This window comes from Rattus norvegicus, chromosome 7 (genome assembly GCF_036323735.1).
Source record: "Rattus norvegicus strain BN/NHsdMcwi chromosome 7, GRCr8, whole genome shotgun sequence".
In the NCBI taxonomy this organism is placed as follows: Eukaryota; Metazoa; Chordata; class Mammalia; order Rodentia; family Muridae; genus Rattus; species Rattus norvegicus.
In genome coordinates, this window is record NC_086025.1 from 129,772,213 (window position 1) to 129,793,081 (window position 20,869).

Genomic DNA, 20,869 nt, shown 5'->3' on the forward strand with positions numbered 1-20,869 from the left:
ACGCATTCTGCGGTGTATGTACCCCCAGACTCAGGTCCTTTGTTGTAGCAGTGGAAACAGAACAAGATACCAGTGCATCTGACAGCCAGCAGAGGTGGCCGGAAGAACTCACTGGCAAAGCCTCACCCATCCCTCTGCAATCACTTGGGAACCTGGTGTAAGCTTGTCTGCATCTCGGCTGGAACCCCAGAGAGTGAAAAGGGAAACTGCATAGTTTCCTGAGACCAGACTGGGGACTTAGGAAATGTCACACAGTTGAGAGGACAGGTCTGGACTCACAATAACCACACGTCTTTGGGGAGTTCAGTGGCAACTGTGTTTGCTGATGGAGGGATCTTTGGTAAAGAGTTTATGAACAAATAAGATGTGTGTTCATCTGTATTCAGCGCTCTAGAGCAGGAAGATCCTAAGTTCAAGTCCAACCTCAGCTACATAGCAAGTCTGGGGCTGGTCTGGGCTTCATGAAACCCTGTCCCCCAAATATAAACAAACTACACAGTGGTGTAAATAGTAGGACCTGTCATATCTGATGTGACGAAAATGGTGGGATTATTATTTTTTCTTTTTTTTTTTTTCGGAGCTGGGGACCAAACCCAGGGCCTTGCGGTTGCTAGGCAAGCGCTCTACCACTGAGCTAAATCCCAACCCCAAATGGTAGGATTATTATCGAAATGACTGACACTTGCCTTAACAAGGTCCTGCATTAGCTTGGCAAATGAATTTGCATTGCACGGTTTTCAGTTGGTGTGTTTTAGAACCCAGTGTGCACGGCCATGATGCTCTAGGCAAAGCTTTCCTCCTTCTTGTTTTTTAAACACGTGATAGGTACCTGCCCTTCTATTCTGGCCAGGTAAACAAGAGGCTACAACACAATTCACATGTCGTAGTAGAGGGGCTTCAAATACACAGTTTCGATGTTGATGCTGAAGTCTGAACGCATATAGGTTTGCTTTGGAGTATAGTTTTTTAACCAAGAGGGTGAAGCCCTAAGATCTAAAAGCACTGAAAGACCCTAAAAACTGCATTGTGAAGCAGAGATCAAAGCTGTTATGAGGAAAAGGCTTCAAGGTGGGGACGTTTCCACACGCAAAGGGCGGATGACCGAGGAGGAAGCACCGGCTTGAGCTGGAAGCCAATTAGATGTGGGAGGTGAGGTGGGCATGAGGGAAGGAAACCACGAGGGGACAGGAATTCCGGGGCCTGGGGAAAAGAGTGCAGGAAAGACAGAATCCAAGTCAGCGGGGAATGGTGGATGGTAGAAGCCACAGGAGTCAAAAGCTTTCTGAGACCACATTTCCAGAACTGGGCTCTGTCCGTGTTTCAGTCGAGAGCTTTGCGATGGACTAATGCACACCACAAACACAGGTCTGCAGCTACCTGTGCTATACATCGTCTGGGGAACCTCGGCGAGTCTGAGCACCCCAAGCAGGGTCACAGAGCTCTTGAGTGCCTGGTGGGGGTGGGAGAAGATGGTGCCAGGAAACGTAATACGACAGAGGCTAATACGACCTCTACCAAATCAAAAACTAAATCTAATCAGCGGGCCTCAGGGGTTTGGAGTACTACTTTTCTAGGGTAGTGTGACAACTGAAGAAGCTTTTTGGAAGCAGCACCACATCTGTGAATCACCAAACAGAGAAGAGTGGGAAAGGGACTGATTCCATTTGACTTACTTATCGAGACAGGGAAAGCACATGGCAGCATCAAACACTGAGATCTAAGTGGCCTCTCCTGACACCAGATTATTTCAAGTGACTTTCCCCTCCCCACCTCCAACCACAGACATCTGGATCTTTCTCTCCGGAGGCAAGGGAATAACACAGGTATCCTGTGTAAGTGAAAATCCATCCTGGTGGCCAGGATACCTGAGTAGAGAGCTGTCGACGAGAGAGGGAGAGAGAACATCAGGGGTCGTCATCCACTGGATGTTGATGGGATGGAAACCCACAGCCGTAGTCAGTGGACAGGAGCGAGTCAACCTATCCAGTGATGCCTGACTCAGTACCTCACAGGGCTCTGGGTGATCTTCAGGGTGGATCCTGTGGGACTCTGAGAGAAGATCTTATTGTCCTGCCTTCAAGACTTCTTTCTATCTGGGGCCTAGAGAGGTAGCTCAGGGGTTAAGAGCACTGGCTGCTCTTCTAGAGAACCCAGATTCAATTCCCAGCATCCACATGGCGTCTCACAACTGTCTCTAGCTACAGTTCCAGGCGATGCAACACCCTTGCATAGACACACTCGAGGCAAAACACCAATGTACATAAAATAAATAAATGCATCATTTTTTTTTAAAATGGCTTCTATCTGAAAGGAAGGGGTTTGGGCCCAGGATTTAGTTGAGATGGCCTGTCCCCTGCCATACACTGTCGTTCCCCTCTTCAATCTATAAACTGGGTGTTGTTTCAAAAACAGATGTTGTCAGAGTTCAGCAAACACCTGCACCACCTCTCTGAATCACTGGACAGAGAAGAATGGGAGGAAATCTGGGACAGTGACATGGTGCCTCCTCTTCCCCCCTTCCTGCTGTTTGTCATGTCCCGGCATGATGTGGATCCATAGGTTCGAATCACAGACATGCTTGCGATCTTTATAACGTCAGGGTCTTTTTTTTTTTTTTTAAACACGAAGCATCTCCTTCCGAGAGACAAAACCGTCCTGGGGAATCCCAGTCTACTGACACCAGGTTGTGCAAAGTTCCTTCCCCTGAGCAGACTTCTACAGTTGTGTCCAGGGTCAACACACCAAGTGAAAGGGTTGGACGCAGGGGTCACTTGTGTGGGTGACAGACAACAGTGACACTCCCGCCCTGGGCAGCACTGACAACCCACAGTGGCTGGCAGTTGTTTGGAATCCACTGGTTCCAGCAATTGCTCTGGCACCTTCTATACGCTACCGGTTTAATTCACACAGAAGCGGCCAATGCACTGCTACAGTCTTCTCAACAGTGAGCAAGCAGATCCTGAGGGGGTCGCATAGCTTTCAAACAGAGGAGCTGGGCTCTAAGTCGAGGCCGACAGGCGAACAGTACTGAGGGGAACAGTGAGGACTCAGAATTTTCCAGAGGGTGAAAAAAAAAAAGACCTGAGAAGAGATGGCTCCATCCATGACGTCACCGATGACGCCAAGGATGATGAACATCAGCCCCCAGACTCTGCCCTTGCAGCTGCCTGGGTCGTTCCATACTTCTATGAGAAGGGGCCTGTGATAGGACAAACTTTTGGGGGATGGGGGTGCTGCTCACAAGACCTTTCTCAGATGTAGCCATACATCCCAGAATCCTGAAACACAACAATGGCAAGGGTCCCCCCCAAGCCCCTCACCACGCTGACATTGACATCGGGCGGCTACAGGGACACTTTTGTTCCCCTCCTGGGAAAAGAGACGATTTCAGGGAGAAGTTAGCGGAGAAGGCATCTGGAGTCCCATTTCTTTGAATCTTTTGTTCCTGACAGACAGGAATCACAAAGATGAAAGTTAGATAAAAGATTAAAGAATCAAGCGGTTTTTTTTATTATTATTATTTATGGAGAAACATGTGAACAGGAAGGAGACCTTCAGGCGGGATTTATTTATAGTGCTGGGGGACTGTATGGATCCCTGTTTGTGAGCAGGGAGTATTCAGGAACTCTGAGGCTTAAATTCTTTTAATGTTCTTGGTAGGTGCCTGGAGGGTTCCTAATGATGCGTTCAGTAAAGTCAGAAAGTCCCCCCCAGAGATCCTCACCGGCTCCCCTTCTGCGTGCTGCCTTCTTGGGCATTCCTTGTTCTTATGTTTTGGGCGCAGGCTCATATGACTCTCATCTGGACACTTGGGGTGACGACTGGTTGACCTGGAGCACGTTCCTAAGACATGGTCTCCTCCTGCTGTTGGCTTTTACTGCAGCCTTCTCATTACTGTACCCAGGAAACTGTTCCTTTGTCACCTCTTGATTGTGCCTCTGGGTACTTTATGCTAAGGGTGACATTTTTCTCTTGCCAGGCATATTGTAGTATAGAATCGTCCTTGTTACTCGTTATTGCTCGTAATAACTATGAAATCTCTCGCTAGATGTCGAGCACTTCGTAACACACATTGGTGACACTTTTACCCATCTTGAGATGGCGAAGGTCACAGACAATGTGCTGGAGAAAGGAAGACAATGGGCACACTATTATAAATAGATATGAAGCTCAGAACGGACCTTTCAGACTTGAGAACATTAGTTGGCAATTAGGAAGGAAATGATGAAATGCAATAACAATTTTGTGTTTTTTAGGAAATTCTCCAGATGTGTGCCATAGACAAGCTATTATGTCTAATCTGGTAGACATTTCAGCATGCCAGAGGCTGAAAAAAGTTATTGAAGTTGTTTTCTTTATATTGAAAAGAGAATTCAAGTGGTTTCCATCTGTGCCCGGAGCTGACCCTGTGTCATAGCTCTCCATACCCAAATCCTGCTTAGAGAGAGCTGGTCTCCCAGGTGTGCTGATACACAGGCTTACAGGAGGGACAAGCTGGAGTCAGAGACAGCAAGACCAGCTAACACCAGAGACAACCAGATAGCGAGAGGCAAGTGCAAGAACGAAAGCATCAGAAACCAAGGCATCATCAGAACCGAGTTCTTCTACCACAGCAAGCTCTGGATATCACAACACATTAGAAAAGCAAGATTCTGATTTAAAATCACATTTCATGATGATGACAGAGGAGTTGAAGAAGTACATAGATAACTCCCTTAAAGAAATACAGGATAACACAGGTAAACAGGTAGAAGCCCTTAAAGAGGAAACACAAAAATCCTTTAAAAGAATCACAGGAAAACACAACCAAACAGGTGAAGGAATTGAAAAAAAAAACCATCCAGGATCTAAAAATGGAAATAGAAACAATAAAGAAATCACAGAGACAGCCCTGGAGAAAGAAAACCTAGGAAAGAGATCAGGAGTCATAGACACAAGCATCACCAGTAGAATACAAGAGATAGAAGAGAGAATCTCAGGTGCAGAAGATACCATAGAAAACATTGACAAAACAGTCAAAGAAAATGCAAGATACAAAAAGCTCCTAACTCAAAACATCCAGGAAATTCAGGACACAATGAGAAAATCAAACCTAAGGATAATAGTATATAAGAGAGTGAAGATTCCCGACTTAAAGGGCCAGTAAATATCTTCAACAAAAGTATAGAAGAAGGGGCTGGGGATTTAGCTCAGTGGTAGAGCGCTTACCTAGGAAGCGCAAGGCCCTGGGTTCGGTCCCCAGCTCCGAAAAAAAGAACCAAAAAAAAAAAAAAGTATAGAAGAAAACTTCCTTAACCTAAAGAAAGAGATGCCCGTAAACATAAAAGAAGCCTACAGAACTCCAAAGAGATTGGACCAGAAAAGAAATTTGCACCCTCCACCCCCCATCATATAATAGTCAAAACATCAATGCACAAAGCAAAGAATATTAGAAGCAGTAAGGGAAAAATTTCAAGTAACATATAAAGGCAGACCCATCAGAATTACACAAGACTTCTCAACAGAGACTATGAAAGCTAGAAGATCCTGGGCAGATGTCATACAGACCCTAAGAGAACACAGATGTCAGCCCAGGCTACTATACCCAGCAAAACTCTCAAATACCATAGATGGAGAATCCAAGATATTCCATGACAAAACCAAATTTACACAATATCTTTCTACAAATTCATCCCTACAAAGGATAATAGATGGAAAACTTCAACACAAGGAGGAAAACTATACCCTAGGAAAATCGAAGAGGTAATCTTCTTTCTTTCTTTTTCTTTTCTTTTCTTTTCTTTTTTTTTTTTTGAGCTGAGGACAGAATCCAGGGCCTTGCGCTTGCTAGGCAAGTGCTCTACCACTGAGCTAAATCCCCAACCCCATCTTCTTTCAACTAACCCAAAAGAAGATAACCACACAAACATAATTCCACCTCTAACAACAAAAATAACAGGAAGCAACAATTACTATTCCTTAGTATCTCTTAACATCAACGCAATCCCCCAATAAAAAGATAGACTAACAGACTGGACATGTAAACAGGACCCAGCATTTTGCTGCATACAGGAAACACATCTCAGTGACAAAGACAAACACTTCCTCAGAGTAAGAGACTGGAAAAATTTTCCAAGCAAATGGTCCCAAGAAACAAGGTGGAGTAGCCATTCTAATCTTTAATGAAATTGCCTTTCAACCAAGAGTTATCAAAAAAGATAAGGAAGGACACTTCCTAATCATCAAAGGAAAAATCTACCAAGATGAACTCTCAATTTTGAACATCTGTGCTCCAAATGCACGGTCACCCGCATTCATAAAAGAAACCTTACTAAAGCTCAAAACACACATTACTCCTCACACAATAATAGTGGGAGACTTCAACACCCCACTCTCAGTAGTGGACAGATCATGGAAACAGAAACTAAACAGAGACACAGAGAAACTAACAGAAGTTATGAACCATTTGGATTTAACAGATATCTATAGAACATTTCATTCTAAAACAAAAGAATATACTTTCTTCTCAGCATCTCAGGGTACCTTCTCCAAAATTGACCATACAATCAGTCACGAAACAGGCCTCAACAGATACAAAAATATTGAAATAATCCCATGCATCCTATCAGATCACCACGGACTAAGGCTGGCCTTCAGTAACAACAAAAACAGCAGAAAGCCCACAAACACATGGAAGCTGAAAAATGCTCTACTCAATGATAACTTGGTCAAGGAAGAAATTAAAGACTTTTTAGAATTTAATGATAATGAAAGTACAACAGACTGAAACTTATGGGACACAAGGAAAGTAGTGCGAAGAGGAAAACTCATAGCTCTGAGTGTCTCCAAAAAGAAACTGGAAAGAGCATACACTAGCAACTTGACTGCACCTCTGAAAGCTCTAGAACAAAAAGAAGCAAATACACCCAAGAGGAGTAGACAATAGGAAATAATCAAACTCAGGGCTGAAATTAACCAAGTAGAAACAAAATGAACTATACAAAGAATCAACCAAACCAGGATCTGGTTCTTTGAGAAAATCAACAAGACAGATAAACCCTTAGCCAGACTAACCAGAGGACAACAGAGACATTGTCCAAATTAACTCCATCAGAAATGAAAAGGCAGACATAACAACAAAAACTAAGGAAATTAAAAAAAAATCTTCAGATCCTACTACAAAATCCTATACTAAACAAAACTGGAATACCTCAGAAGAGGGAAATGACACCCTTCACAATAGTCACAAAGAACATAAAATACCTTGGTGTGACTCTAACCAAACAAGTGAAAGATCTGTATGACAAGAGCTTCAAGTCTCTGAAGAAAGAAATTGAATACCTCAGAAGATGGAAAGATCTCCCATGTTCATGGATTGGAAAGATTAATATAGTAAAGATGGCCATCTTGCTGAAAGCAATCTACAGATTCAATGCAATCCATATCAAAATTCCAACTCAATTTTTCATAAAATTAAAAAAGAGCAATTCTCAAGTTCATTTGGAATAGCAAAAAACCCAGGATAGCCAAAACTATTCTCCACAATAAAAGAACATCTGGGGGAAGCACCATCCCTGACCTTCCTGACCTCAAGCTGTATTACAGAGCAATAGTGTTAAAAAGTGCAGGGTATTGGTACAGAGATAGACGGGTAGATCAATGGAATAGAATTGAAGTCCCAGAAGTGAATTCACACACCTATGGTCATTTGATCTTTGACAAAGTAGCTAAAACCATCCAGTGGAAACAAGAAAGCATTTTCAACAAATGGTGCTGATTCAATTCGCGGTCAGCAGGTAGAAGAATGCAAATTGATCAATTCTTATCTCCTTATACAAAGCTCAAATCCAAATGGATCAAGGGCCTCCACTTAACCAGATACAGTGACTCTAACAGGAGAGAAAGTGGGGGAGAGCCTTGAACACATGGGCATAGGGGAAAATTTCCTGAACAGAACACCACCAGCTTATGCTCTAAGATCAAGAATCGACCAATGGGACCTCATAAGATTGCAAAGCTTCTGTAAGGCAAAGGACCATGACAATAGGACAAAATGGCAACCAACAGATTGGGAAAAGATCTTTACCAATCCTACATCTGAGAGAGGGATAATATCCAATATATACAAAGAACTCAAGAAGTTAGACTCCAGAGAACCAAATGATCTTATTAAAAATCAGGGAAGAGAGCTAACCAGAGAATTCTCAACCGAGGAAACTCAAACAGTCAACAAGCAGCTAAAGAAATGTTCAACATCCTCAGTCATCAGGGAAATGCAAATCAAAACAACCCTGAGATTCAACCTCACACCAGTCAGAATGGCTAAGATCAAAAACTCAGGTGACAGCAGATGCTGGTGAGGATGTGGAGAAAGAGGAACACTCCTCCATTGTTGGTGGGATTGCAAGCTGGTACAACCACTGTCAAAATATCTGGTGGTTCCTCAGAAAATTGGACGTGGCATTACCTGAGGACCCAGCTATACTATTCCCGGATATAACCCAAAAGACGCTCCGACATGTAATAAGGACACAGGCTCCACTATGTTTGTAGCAGCCTTATTTGTAAATAGCCAGAAGTTGGAAACAGCTCAACAGAGGAATGGATACAGAAAATGTGGTACATTTACACATTGGAAGACTACTCAGCTATTAAAAGGAATGACTTCATGAAATTCACAGGGAAATGGATGGATATAGAAAATATCATCCTGAGTGAGGTAACTCAGCCACAAAAGAACATACCTGGTATGTACTCATTGATATGTGGATATTAGGCAAAGAGCTTGGGATACCCAACTCACAGACCACAGGAAGCTCAGAAGGAAGGAAGACCAAAGAATGGATGCTTTGGTCCTACTTAGAAGGGGGAACAAAATAATCAAGGGAAGTAGAGGGTGGGAGAAATTTGGGGGGGACGACAGGAGGGAGAGGAAGAGGGGCAGAATCAGGTATTAGAGGAGATGGGGGAGATGAACTGAGGGTCAGGAAATTGAACAGAGATGTGTAGCAATGGGGGATGGGGAGCTGGGGGTAGCCACCAGAAAGTCCCAGATGCCAGGAGAGCAAGGGCCTCCCAGGACCCCACGGGGATGACATTAGCTGAAATATACTATAAAGGGGAGGGAGAATCTGTTGAGACCCTATCCAGAGGTTAGGCCTGGGTCCTGGTTGAAGGATGGGGCCATCCACCCATTTCCAAAATTTTAACCCAGAATTGCTCCTGTCTAAAGGTAATACTGGGACAAAGAGTGCAGCAGAGACTGAAGGACTGCCCCACTGGGGATCCATCCCACATGAAGACACCAAACCCAGACACTATTGTCAATGCCAAGAAGCACTTGCTGACAGGAGCCTGATACAGCTGTCTCCTGAAAGGCACTGCCAGATCCTGACCAATACAGATGCGGATGCTTGAAGCCAACCATCGGACTGATCACAGGGATCCCAATGGAGGAGTTAGGGGAAGGACTGAAGGAGCAGAAGGGGCCTCATACGGCGTCAATGGGAGTGGAGGCCCTTGGTCCTGTGAAGGCTCGTGCCTCAGTATAGAGGAATGCTAGGGCAGTGAGGCTGGAGTGGGTGGGTGGGAGAGCACCTTTATAAAAGCAGGGTAAGGGGGATGGGATAGGGGTGTGCAGAGGGGAAACTGGGAAAGGGGATATCATTTGAAATGTAAATAATAAAATATACAATTAAAAAAGAAAAAAGAAAAAAGTGAATTCAAAATTAAGATTGGGCAAAGTACAGTTCAATAGTCACAATTTAGCATTTGATACATACACACATAGACACACATATATGCATACATATTTACATATATGCATATACATATACATACACAATACTTACATGTACACACATACACACATGCATACACACATGCATGCATGCATACATACATGCACATATACATACATGCATGCATACACCTATACATACATGCATACATGCATATACATACATACATGCATACATATACATATATACATACATGCATGCATACATGCATTATATATGACAGGGTATCATGTAGCCCAGTCTTGTCTAAGTGCTGGAATAACAGGCATTGGCTGCCACAAAGCTTCCACCTTATAATTTTAAATAATGAAATCTATCAGAAACATGTTAAACACTTTCCCTTAAGTTTTCTCTGAACTCTTAAGACTGCACACACAGGAGACCATTTTAGTTAGCGCCGAGTTCCGCTTAATCTCTCAGCAATCCTCAGAAATACATTTTAATGGAAGACGTTTCATTTTATATTAGGTTTGTTATCTGGTCCTCAGTAATGTCACCAGGCACTAGTTTAGAATATCGAGAACATGTGTTGCTAATTCGTGCTTCTTAGCAGCTGGTGAGGGACCGTGACTGCATTAAGGTAGTGACAATGACTGGGCCTGGAGGTGGCAGACTCCTGGGGTCCTAGCATTAGGGAGCAGGGGCAGGAAGAACTGGAGTCCTAGCTTAACTTGGGCTACACATCAGGTCCCTTTCTCAGAAAAGAGAAGAAAATGAAAGCAATGGCGGTGCCACTAAGTTGCCGTTAGTCCGCAGTCAGTGACTGTTAGCCTGCCAGTGCCTGTGTGCTGTCACCGTAGTTAGTACAAAGGGTCAGGGCTGGAGGTAAGTCCCCTAGAATTCCAATTTCTTCATCTGTAAAGGAGGAACCTCTGGTCAATTACTGTTGTTAATACTGCCGTAATGTTCTTTTGCTGAAGATTAAACAAACAGTGTGTGCCAAGTACTTGTACAACCCGTTTTATGAGGAGTCGGTATAATCACTACCACCTCCATCCCATTGTCAGAGAAACTTCTGGTTTAGAGTTTCAGGAAGCTGGAAATGGCTAGCAGGAAAGTGCAAGGAGGTGCCCAGCTCCTGAACCACCCCCCCACCCCCACACCCCCACCCCGCTACCCCGCTGGACGCTGGTTTCTCCTTCTCCTACTGCTCTTTGGAGTGCTGCATTGTGGGAAAGGAGGGCGAGGGAGTGAAGCTTAGTCTCTGGGCCAGAAATCGAATTCTAACTTTGGGAAGAAGTGACAAGGTGACTGGGAAAGCAGTTATTTATTGCCAGGTCCCCTTGGCACTTGTCTCTACTTCTGTACCATTTCAATGTGTCATACCTGTCCAGCCTTAGGGAGAAGGTCAGGGTAAAAGACCATTTTCTCTGAACCTGCTCGATCCTCTGGAAAACAAACCGGCCTGACGAGTAATAACCCGCTGGCTGGCCGGGTATCCGCTGCTGTCACGGTCATAGAGCTGGCGCTCCATCTCTACTCAGCTCCGTCAGTTTGCGGGTCTAACTGTACGATTTTCAGCAAAGTCAGCATGAGGGCTACTGCCGAATCGAGGGCGTCACCCATCGGAGCAGAGCTCGTAGAGTGACCGACCTTGTTCCCTTTGTGTTAAACAGCGAGGACTTGCACTGCGCAACTCCCTGCCCCCCTGCGAAAATTTATTAGCACAGGTGTTTATTTGAGGCCGAAGTTTTCTTTGCACGGCACCCAGATAATCTCGATTTTGCATTCTTGTCTTTTTAAATGTTCTCTTTGCAGTACAATGTTTGGGGGGCGGGGATGAATAAAAAATGTCCCCCACAGGCGTGAGTATTTGAACGAAGGTGTGGCTCCCAGTTGGTCATGCTGTTTGGGGCTCTTCAGATGGTCCAGCCTGGAAGACGTGCACCCCTATGGGCGGTGCTAAGAGAGTCTCTCCCTACTTCCGGTTCAATCTCTATGCTCCAGGCTCACGAGCGCTCGGTTTCCTGTTCTCGCCACCATGATAGACTCTTCTCCCTTTGGAACCATAAAGCCAAGCGAACCCTTCCTTCGCCATGCCTTAGCTATAGTGCATTACCGCAGCATCAAACAGGGAACTAACGCAGAGGGTTTAGTGAAATCTCATTCTTCTTGGGATTTGGTTGCGTGTGCTTCCCTCTGCTTCCGTTCTGGGTTTCACTTGATATTAGAGTCGCCTGTTGCTATTTGTTGGAGCTCAGCCTTCTGGCAGGCACACACAAAGGGCCTCCTCTTCACTGTGTAACGTCTATGTAACTCTAGCCATTTCTCAATGAGTCACCAGCGTTCTTAGACAAGCCAAGCACTTCACACTAACTTAGAATTAAACTTGGTGGTCACTCCCTGACAAATGAACGGAGAGGAGAAACCACCTCATAGTTTTGACTCTAAGTGATTTCTTTTTTTTTTTTTTTTTTTTTTTTGGTTCTTTTTTTTCCGGAGCTGGGGACCGAACCCAGGGCCTTGCGCTTCCTAGGTAAGCGCTCTACCACTGAGCTAAATCCCCAGCCCCGACTCTAAGTGATTTCAAATACTGGCTTTTCCAGTTGTTGGAACAACATTGACAGGAACGTAAGCTATACAGTGAGAAGGGCACAGGGGGGAGGCGAGATGCAGGGAGGACCTGGTGAAAAGAGAGAGGAGGCAGGAGCATATCTTACTGGTTATTCCCATGCCTTGGGCCAGTGAATTCCTCCATTCTTAGCTGCAAATGCCTTCAACTTTTTTCTTTTAAATATTTATTTAGATTTCAACTTTTTTTTTTAAAGACTAAATCAAGAGAATGGAATTCTTTAGGTTCTCAAGCCAGAAAAACCAAACCATTTGGCTAGTGAGAACTGTCCTATACTACCTTTCCATATTTTACTCCACCATACTAGACCCTATCCCACCTACCCTACCTGTCTCAGTCAGGGTTCCTATTCCTGCACAGACATCATGACCAAGAAGCAAGCTGGGGAGGAAAGGGTTTATTCAGCTTACACTTCCACATTGCTGTTCATCACCAAAGGAAGTCAGATCAGGAACTCACACAGGGCAGGAACTTGGAGGCAGGAGCTGATGCAGAGGCCATGGAGGGATGCTGCTTACTGGTTTGTTTCCCCTGGCTTGCTCAGCTTGCTTTCTTATAGAACCTAAAACCACCAGCCCAGGGAGGGCTCCACCCACAGTGGGTTCTTCCCCCTTGATCACTAACTGGAAGCATTTACTCAAGGGAGGCTCCTTTCTCTGTGATAATTCCAGCTGTGTCAAGTTAACACACAAAACCAGCTAGTACCCTACCCTGCCCTACCCTGCCCTACCCTGCCCTACCCTGCCTCCTATCCTACCCATTCTTTTTTTTTTTTTTTTTAAGATTTATTTTATTTATCTGAGTACACTGTAGCTGTCTTCAGACACCAGAAGAGGGCATCAGATCCCATTACATATGGTTGTGAGCCACCATGTGGTTGCTGGGAATTGAACTCAGGACCTTTGGGAAAGCAGTCAGTGCTCTCTCTCTCTCTCTTTTTTGGTTCTTTTTTTCGGAGCTGGGGACCGAACCCAGGGCCTTGTGCTTCCTAGGCAAGCGCTCTACCACTGAGCTAAATCCCCAACCCCCAGTCAGTGCTCTTAACCGCTGAGCCATCTCTCCAGCTCCTATCCTATCCATTCTTACCCTCCTCTCCTCTCCTCTCCTCTCCTCCCCTCCCCTCCTCTCCTCTCCTCTCCCCTCCTCTCCTCTCCTCTCCCCTCCCCTCCTCTCCCCTCCCCTCCCCTCCTCTCCTCTCCCCTCCCCTCCCCTCCTCTCCTCTCCTCTCCTCTCCTTCCCTCCCCTCCCCTCTCCTCCCCTCCCCTCCCCTCCCCTCCCCTCCCCTCCCCTCCTGCATCCTCATTTAGTTTTGTCAGCCAGATCGAGTTCCAGTATTCGTACTGAGCTAAGTTACATGGCTGCAATTCTGAACTTCTTTCGTTCGGGACCCAGGACAATGGACAGTGATGGTGAGGAGATGGACAACAGGAGGCAGGAGTTACTTCAGGGTAACCGCAGGGCATCCATCCATTTGGGGGACCAAGTAGCTCTGGAGTGATCCTGAGGTGACCTGCTGTGGCATGGGTCACACCACTCCCCAGTGGGTTTCAGGGACTGGAGCTCTTGCCTGACCACAGCGCTAAAGGAAACAGCTTCTCTAGTCCCACAAGGAACGTAGAGAATTTTATTTCTTCTTTCTTTCTCCGCTAATGTCTTCCTGGGCTGGTGGGATAGGAAAGAAGGGTTGGTTTGTCAGCGTATGAAGAAAGAATGACAAGTGTCCTAAGGCAGGCAGGAGAGTCAGCCCCGGTTTCTTCATTCTTTTTTTTTTCTTTCTTTCTTTTTTTTCTTTTTTCTTTTTTTCGGAGCTGGGGACCGAACCCAGGGCCTTGCGCTTGTTAGGCAAGCGCTCTACCACTGAGCTAAATCCCCAACCCCCGGTTTCTTCATTCTTGAATATTATCTCCAGGCCATTTTTTTTTTTTTTGCCATTTTTGGTAATCTTAGCTGCACCTTTAATTAATTTAAGTGTCTATAGTTAACGTGGCTTCAGGGAGGAGATGGGTTGGGTCTCCTCTACTTTGTTGAAAACAATATACCTTTATTTCTTAAACTTCTATAGTTAATGACCATTGGAGGAGACCCTTATGCCTTCTTTCTATCGGTGTCTCTGAAGACAGAGAAGGAATAAGGGACAGCAAGCTGCAAGAAAAGGAGGCATTTACTTTTTTCTTGCCTTTACTTTTATAAGTTTTTTCGAACGGCCCGACTGGAACCGCAGGTTGCCTTTGAACCCGTGGTGATCCTTCTGCCCTGGTTTCCCCGAGTGCGTGTGTGCACCAGCACACCCGGGAGGAGACATCAAAAGGTGGGGCTCCCTTCGCAATGGAGCCATTTGCCTCCTACTTAGTAGAAAGCACTTGGGTTCTTTCACGTTCTCCAAGAAGACCCAATTCTCTTGGTTTGCTCTGCACACTCCGTGTCAGTCCATGCCGGTCCCCTGCCCCTGTTCCAGCTGCCTCCATTCACGGACAACGGATGGCAGGGCAGTGGGCAAGGCGGCAAGGCAGCGTTCTCGGTGCGCTCCAGCTGTGCTTCCTGACGCTCAGTTGCCAGACCGCTCGAAATGGTCTTATGTGCTCCTGAGGAGAATGGCGTTGTGCTGCTGGCCCCGGGCTCTGCCGCTCCATTGTCATGAGAAACACTGCTCTAAGAGAATCAAGATTGGACAGGCGGAGGTTGGACGGAGCATGCACAGGTGCCAATGCGGGCATCGTTGCTTGCTCCCCCTTGGGCACGTTTTCCATTCAGACCACTTCACACATTCACGCCAAGGTTACCGCTAATCTAACGGAGGGAGGCGAGGCTTGTCTTACCCTTGTTTGTGAGGGGCAACCTAGGAACTAAAATAATGGTTTGCTTTTGACTTTTTTTTTTCAAACTCCATTGTAATTGGCTACTCAGTTAGCTGTAGAGGAGCACAGTAGGTCCTAAAGCTCAGTTGGCTGTAGGGTAACACAGTAGGTCCTGAAGCTCAGCAAAAATGGTCCAAAGTCTTGGATTCTCTCAGGTTATGTCCCTCCTAATTGTGTTTCTATACAGAAGCTGTCAAGATCCATCCCAACTTCGCTAAAGTCACAGTTAAGACGATTGGTTCTCCACCTGTGGGTCATGACCCCTTGGAGGGGGTTGAATGACCATTTCACAGGGGTCACAGAGCAGACGTAATGCATATCAGATGCTCACATTTCAATTCACACCAGTAGCAAAGTTACAGTTGTGAAGTAGCAACGAAAAGATGGCTGGGGTCAGCACAACACGAACACTGTACTGGAGGGAAGCCTTGGGAAGGTTGAGAAACGCTGATTCAGACGAAGGCTAAGGAGGTGTCAGGTCAGGTTGAGACAGCGTCTATGACTCATGGTGCTCTAGAGGAAATCAATCAAGGCCCAGCATCCAAGAATAGAGTTATTAATCAGAGTTTGGTAATACAGAGGGATATGGGAATCTTAGCGGTAGATATCACTTGTTCGAATCATAAGAGGGTGAGGGGAATTTTTCCTTTAAATTTTTTTTATATGAGGAAATTTCAGACTCACAGGAACATTAGGAAGACTGTACAATGGTACTTTTACTACACACAGCGAGTGTTAGTGACTGTGTTGATGTTGTTGATGTTGTTGTTGTTGTTGGTGGTGGTGGTGTTGTGTCCTTCTGCAGGAGCCGTGTGCTGTTCTGAACCATGAAAGACATAGTGACACATTGTCCTCCATGAGCAACACGTACAGTTATGCCCTAAAACCAAGTGACCCCACAATATGACCTTGGATAGAATCTATGTCTTCATTTCTCTAATTGTTACATCTGAATCATTTACAGATATTTCCTCACCCCCTATATATATAATTTTAAAATGTACAATATAATATATACTATATACGAATATATAAAACACATATACATTTAAAACTGGAGGCTTAAACTTGGGCCTTGCCAGTTTCATTCTACCACTGAAGCACATATCCACCTCTTCCACGTTCTGGAATTTGACTAGGAGCCACGTGACTTTAATTATGATTTTTAGTCTCTTGAGATTTATACTTTTGTAAGGTTAAAAGAATGTGCCGGGTATTAGGTTCTGATGACCTTTTCCTTTGTCTCTTTTTTCCCCTTCCCCTCCCTTTCCCTTCCCTTCCCTTCCTCTCCTCTTTAGAGACTGTTACACCAGGTTGACTTTAACTCATTGTGTAGCCCAGGGTGACCTAAACTTCTGCTTCTCTTGTCCCCACTCATCCAGCACCGAGTGCTGGGGTTAAAGGTACACACCGCCATGCCACATTTTTGTAGCGCTGGAGATTAAACCCTGGGCTTGGTGGGTGTTAGGTGAGCACTCCACCAGCTTAGTTATATTACCATCCTGACGATACCTTCATAAATAGAATCATGTAAACCTTTGGGGCAAAGGTCCTGTCTTAATTAGGGTTTCTATGGCTGTGAAGAAACGACATGAGCAAAGCAACTTGGACAGGAGAGGGTTTGTTTAGCTTACATTTCACAGCCCATTGATGGAAGCCAGGCAGGCACTCACACAGGGCAGAAACCTGGAAGCAGGCACTGAGGCAAAGGACCTGGAGGAAGGCTGCTTTCTGGCCTACTACTTTTGGCTTGCTCAGCCTGCTTTCTTATAGAACCCAGGACCACCGGCCCAGGCATGGCCCCACCCACAATGGGCTGGGCCCTCCTCCATCAATCACTAAGGAGATGCCCTAAAAGCCAGCCTCCAGCTCAATCTTAAAGAGGCATTTTCTCAACTGAGGTTCTCTCCTTCCAGACGATCCCGGCTTGTGTCAAGTTGACATAAAACTAGCCAGCACAGGTTTGTCAGAGTTCGTCATGCTGCAATCACATTAAATCTAGAGTTTGTAGGTTTATATTTTAAACTATGAAAATATAAATTTAAGATATAAATTTTAATTAAGTTTATGAGATGGGTATTCTGTTGGCATTTCTGTCTGTGTACCAACTGCGTGCTTGCCTGGATCCCTTGGGCCTGGGATTACAGACAGTTGTGAGCTGCTGTGTAGGTGCTGGGAGCTGCACTCGGGTCCTCTGGAAGAAGAGTCAGTGCCCTAACCTGCTGAGCCGTCTCTTCAGGGTCTCCTGTGTTTTCATACGCCGGCCAATATGCGTCTCACTGTGCAGACCTTTCAGTTTTCACTAAGGTTTCAAAGATTTCCAAAACTTGAAAGTCCCCAGAGGTCGGGGTTGGAGTAAGCTATTCTCATCAGGAATGAATAAAATTTATTTATCCCATACTCATATCTTAAACTTGCATACGGCTCTGGGCCACCTGCTGTGGGTGCTGGGAATGAATCCAGGTCCACTGCAAGGGCAGTGTTTTTAGCCACTGAGCCATCCCTCTATCCCTGATCTATTTTTTAAAAATAGTAACTACATGATATTCTGTTGCTCAAGTGCACCAGACTTTATTCTATTCCTATCCTCTGCTGTGAGCTATGCCTGCTTCCCTGCTATAATTAAAACGAAGCAGCCGTTGAGACTCTTAGCCGGCCAAGCACAGGAGGACAGTTAGAAACCATGGCTGTCTGGACTTGAAACTACACGACAGATTTCCTTTTTCTGATTACTTTTGCGTTAAGACCCTTTGTCCCTTGCTTTTACTACCTCAGTTTTGAAAAACAGGATTAAAAGTAGTATCAGTTAACCTTTAAGAAGCCTAGGTTGACATGGTTTGAAGTGTCATGTCATTAGGTCTCCAAAAGATAACTTACCAAGTCTCTCTACTGGTTAGAGTTTGTTCCGTGTATCTGCTTCTGTATGGCAGCCACTTCATAGCTCCTATTTTATCGAAACAATAAGGAGAAGAGGAAGGGAAAGAGAATAGTGCAATTTTATTTTAATATTTCCTAGGGCGTAGATACACAAACTGTAGCTCCTCCTTCCTCCAACTCCGTTTTAAAAAAAATGATTATGCCAAATGTCCCACTTGATTTAATTTTAACCATTTCTGTTTGCCTGTGCATACGTGTGCACCAGTGCACCCATGTAGATGTGTGTGTAGAGGACCAAAGCTGGAGTCAGTGTCTTCCTTAACCACTCTGCACTCTATTTACTGAGGAGGACTCTTGTTGAACCTGGCTCATCTGCCTAGCCAGCTTCCTCAGGGATCTCTGCCTCTACCTCCCAAGTGCTGGACTGACAGTAGCTTCTACACCTTCCCTGTTTAAGCCTGAGTTCTGAGACCCACTGTGGCAAGAGCTTTATCCACTGAGCCATATCTCCATCCCCATGGTAAGTGTTCTGAAAGCCATGATTACCCCAGATTACTAGTGGGAAGCTCTCCCATTACATCACGGTTTTCTGTGGCAGAGATAGAACTCATTCCAGGTTAAGGTGATCAGCCCAACACCTACAAATGGATCCCAGATACTGAAACACAACATTTTCCTTAGGTTTACAGAGCAGAAAAACATTACAAATTTCACTTAGCATCTGCGTATTAAAACCATTTATCATTTTAATTGTGCCCATGTGTGAAATAATTTTTTTAAAAGAAGACTATGTCATGTGTACTGGGTGCTGTGTATGGACGGATGCTCAGCACAGGCATGAAGTGCCTTTAGGGACAAGAATAGCCTGTCCCATCCCTGAACTGAGTTCAGGTGGTTGTAAGCTATTCTGGGAACCGAACCTGGGTCTTCTGCAAGAGCAGCGAGTGCTCCTAACTGCTGAGCCATCTCTTCTAGAATAACGAAAAAGCATCTAGTTTCGTTTCCCGGAATCACGCATCCAGTCCCCGCAGAACTGTCTGGGGTGGGTACCGCTCTTGGCCCTCTTTCTTCTCATCTTAAAGTTTTAGTCTGCATCCCAGCCCTTCCTGACGCAGCTTACATCACCTTTGACATCTGTCAGCCTGGCTCTCGCTGCCTGCTCGTTTACTATGGTCATACATAGGAGTCCGTCCAAGCTGAACGAAATCCTATTAGAGAGAACTTTGGTTGTTGTTGGTGGTGGTGATGCAAAAGTATTTTAAAATTAACTTTAAAAGAATCATTGTCTCGAGATGCCAAGTCTGTTAAAACAAAGCCACGACACAACTTTCTGTTCTCTTGAGACTTTTTAAAAGAGGACTGCTGTCCGTCTTGCTGGCTTTGTGAACCGAGTAATTCTGTTATAGCTTAATTTCATCTCCCTCCCCTCTCTCTTTCCTCTCTCTTCTCTCTCTCCTCTGTCTCTGTCTCTGTCTCTGTCTCTCTCTCTCTCTCTCACATGGGAGAGAGAGGGAGAGAGGGAGAGAGGGAGAGAGGGAGAGAGGGAAAGAGGGAGAGAGGGAGAGAGGGAGAGAGGGAGAGAGAGAGAGGGAGAGAGGGAGAGAGAGAGAGAGAGAGAGATTCTGTCCTTCTACCATCCAGGCCCTGGGAATCAACTCAAGGGTACTTGGGGCTTAGATCATTAGGTTTGGAAGCAAAGGCCTTTCTTCGTTGAGCTCTCTCTGTGGCCCGCCCTGTTATGGCCTCTGGTTGTTCACATGCACGGGGATTATTGATTTCTCCATAGTTTGACAGTCGGGTGTCATGCTGGATCACTTCTCACCGGGCGAGCTTTCTCACCAAGTCTCTTGAGCTCTTCAGCTAAGTCTTCCTTTCATCTGCATGTCCCCACGGCTGTACCAGGTAAACAGTGGTGACCTGAAGGTGTAACTTGTCTGTGTGCACATCCAGCAGAGTCTCCCTGGGCACCTGCCTGATTGCAAAAGTGACGTAAACTGTCAAACATCAGCACACGCAAGACAACTAAAGTTACAGACGGCGTGAGGCAAAACAAGACACGCATGTGGCTGGTTAATCAGTTGTTTCAGAGCTGCTGGGGACAGGATGAAAGGACATCACTGCACACCGCTGTCCCTGAATAACCGCCGCTATCCCCAAATAACCGGTCTTGCGTTCTCTGTGTTCCTTAATACACCATTTGTCTATAATACAGATTTGAACCTGTAAAGCACTCTGATGAGATTTAATTTACTGCCTGCTGCTTATGTTATAGTCCCTCACAACTAAAACCAAGTTTAGTGGACCAGGTCTAAAGGACTCTTGCCTCTCAGTTTGGGGACACAGAGCTGTCACTGGGAGCCCAGTGCCAGGGTGTCAGCAAGCCACAGTCTCTGTACTGTATGTATTACACTGCAGAGAGGACATCTTTGACTCCTCTAAGTGATGTTTGGGACAATGCCAATTGTGTGCCTTTACCTGCAGTGTATGGAGAGTTGAGACATCGCTGCCCTGCCCAGTCCTATCCGAGAGCGTTGAAGGAAGTGATTCATTGACAGCCTTGCTCGGAAAACACAACTCAGGATTGCATCAGCCAACATTTGAAAACAGCGTGTCCCAGGAAATTATTTGGAAACCCATCCTGGCACTTTCTCTTATTGGTCTGAGTACTGGTTGAGTTAACGCAAGCAGCCGCCGCCACTTCGCTTTGCTGGTTACGTGTTCTGGTAGCTCTGGAAAGGGGTGTGGGAGGGCCGGCTCTCTCATTTGCTCACTGAGGGAAATGAGGC

At 45.4% G+C, this 20,869-nt stretch overlaps 1 pseudogene; it reads right to left on the reverse strand.

The window, feature by feature from the left end:
* The window catches only part of LOC120093719 (basic proline-rich protein-like), a 193,081-nt pseudogene that overhangs the window by 22,616 nt on the left and 149,596 nt on the right, over nucleotides 1-20,869 (reverse strand).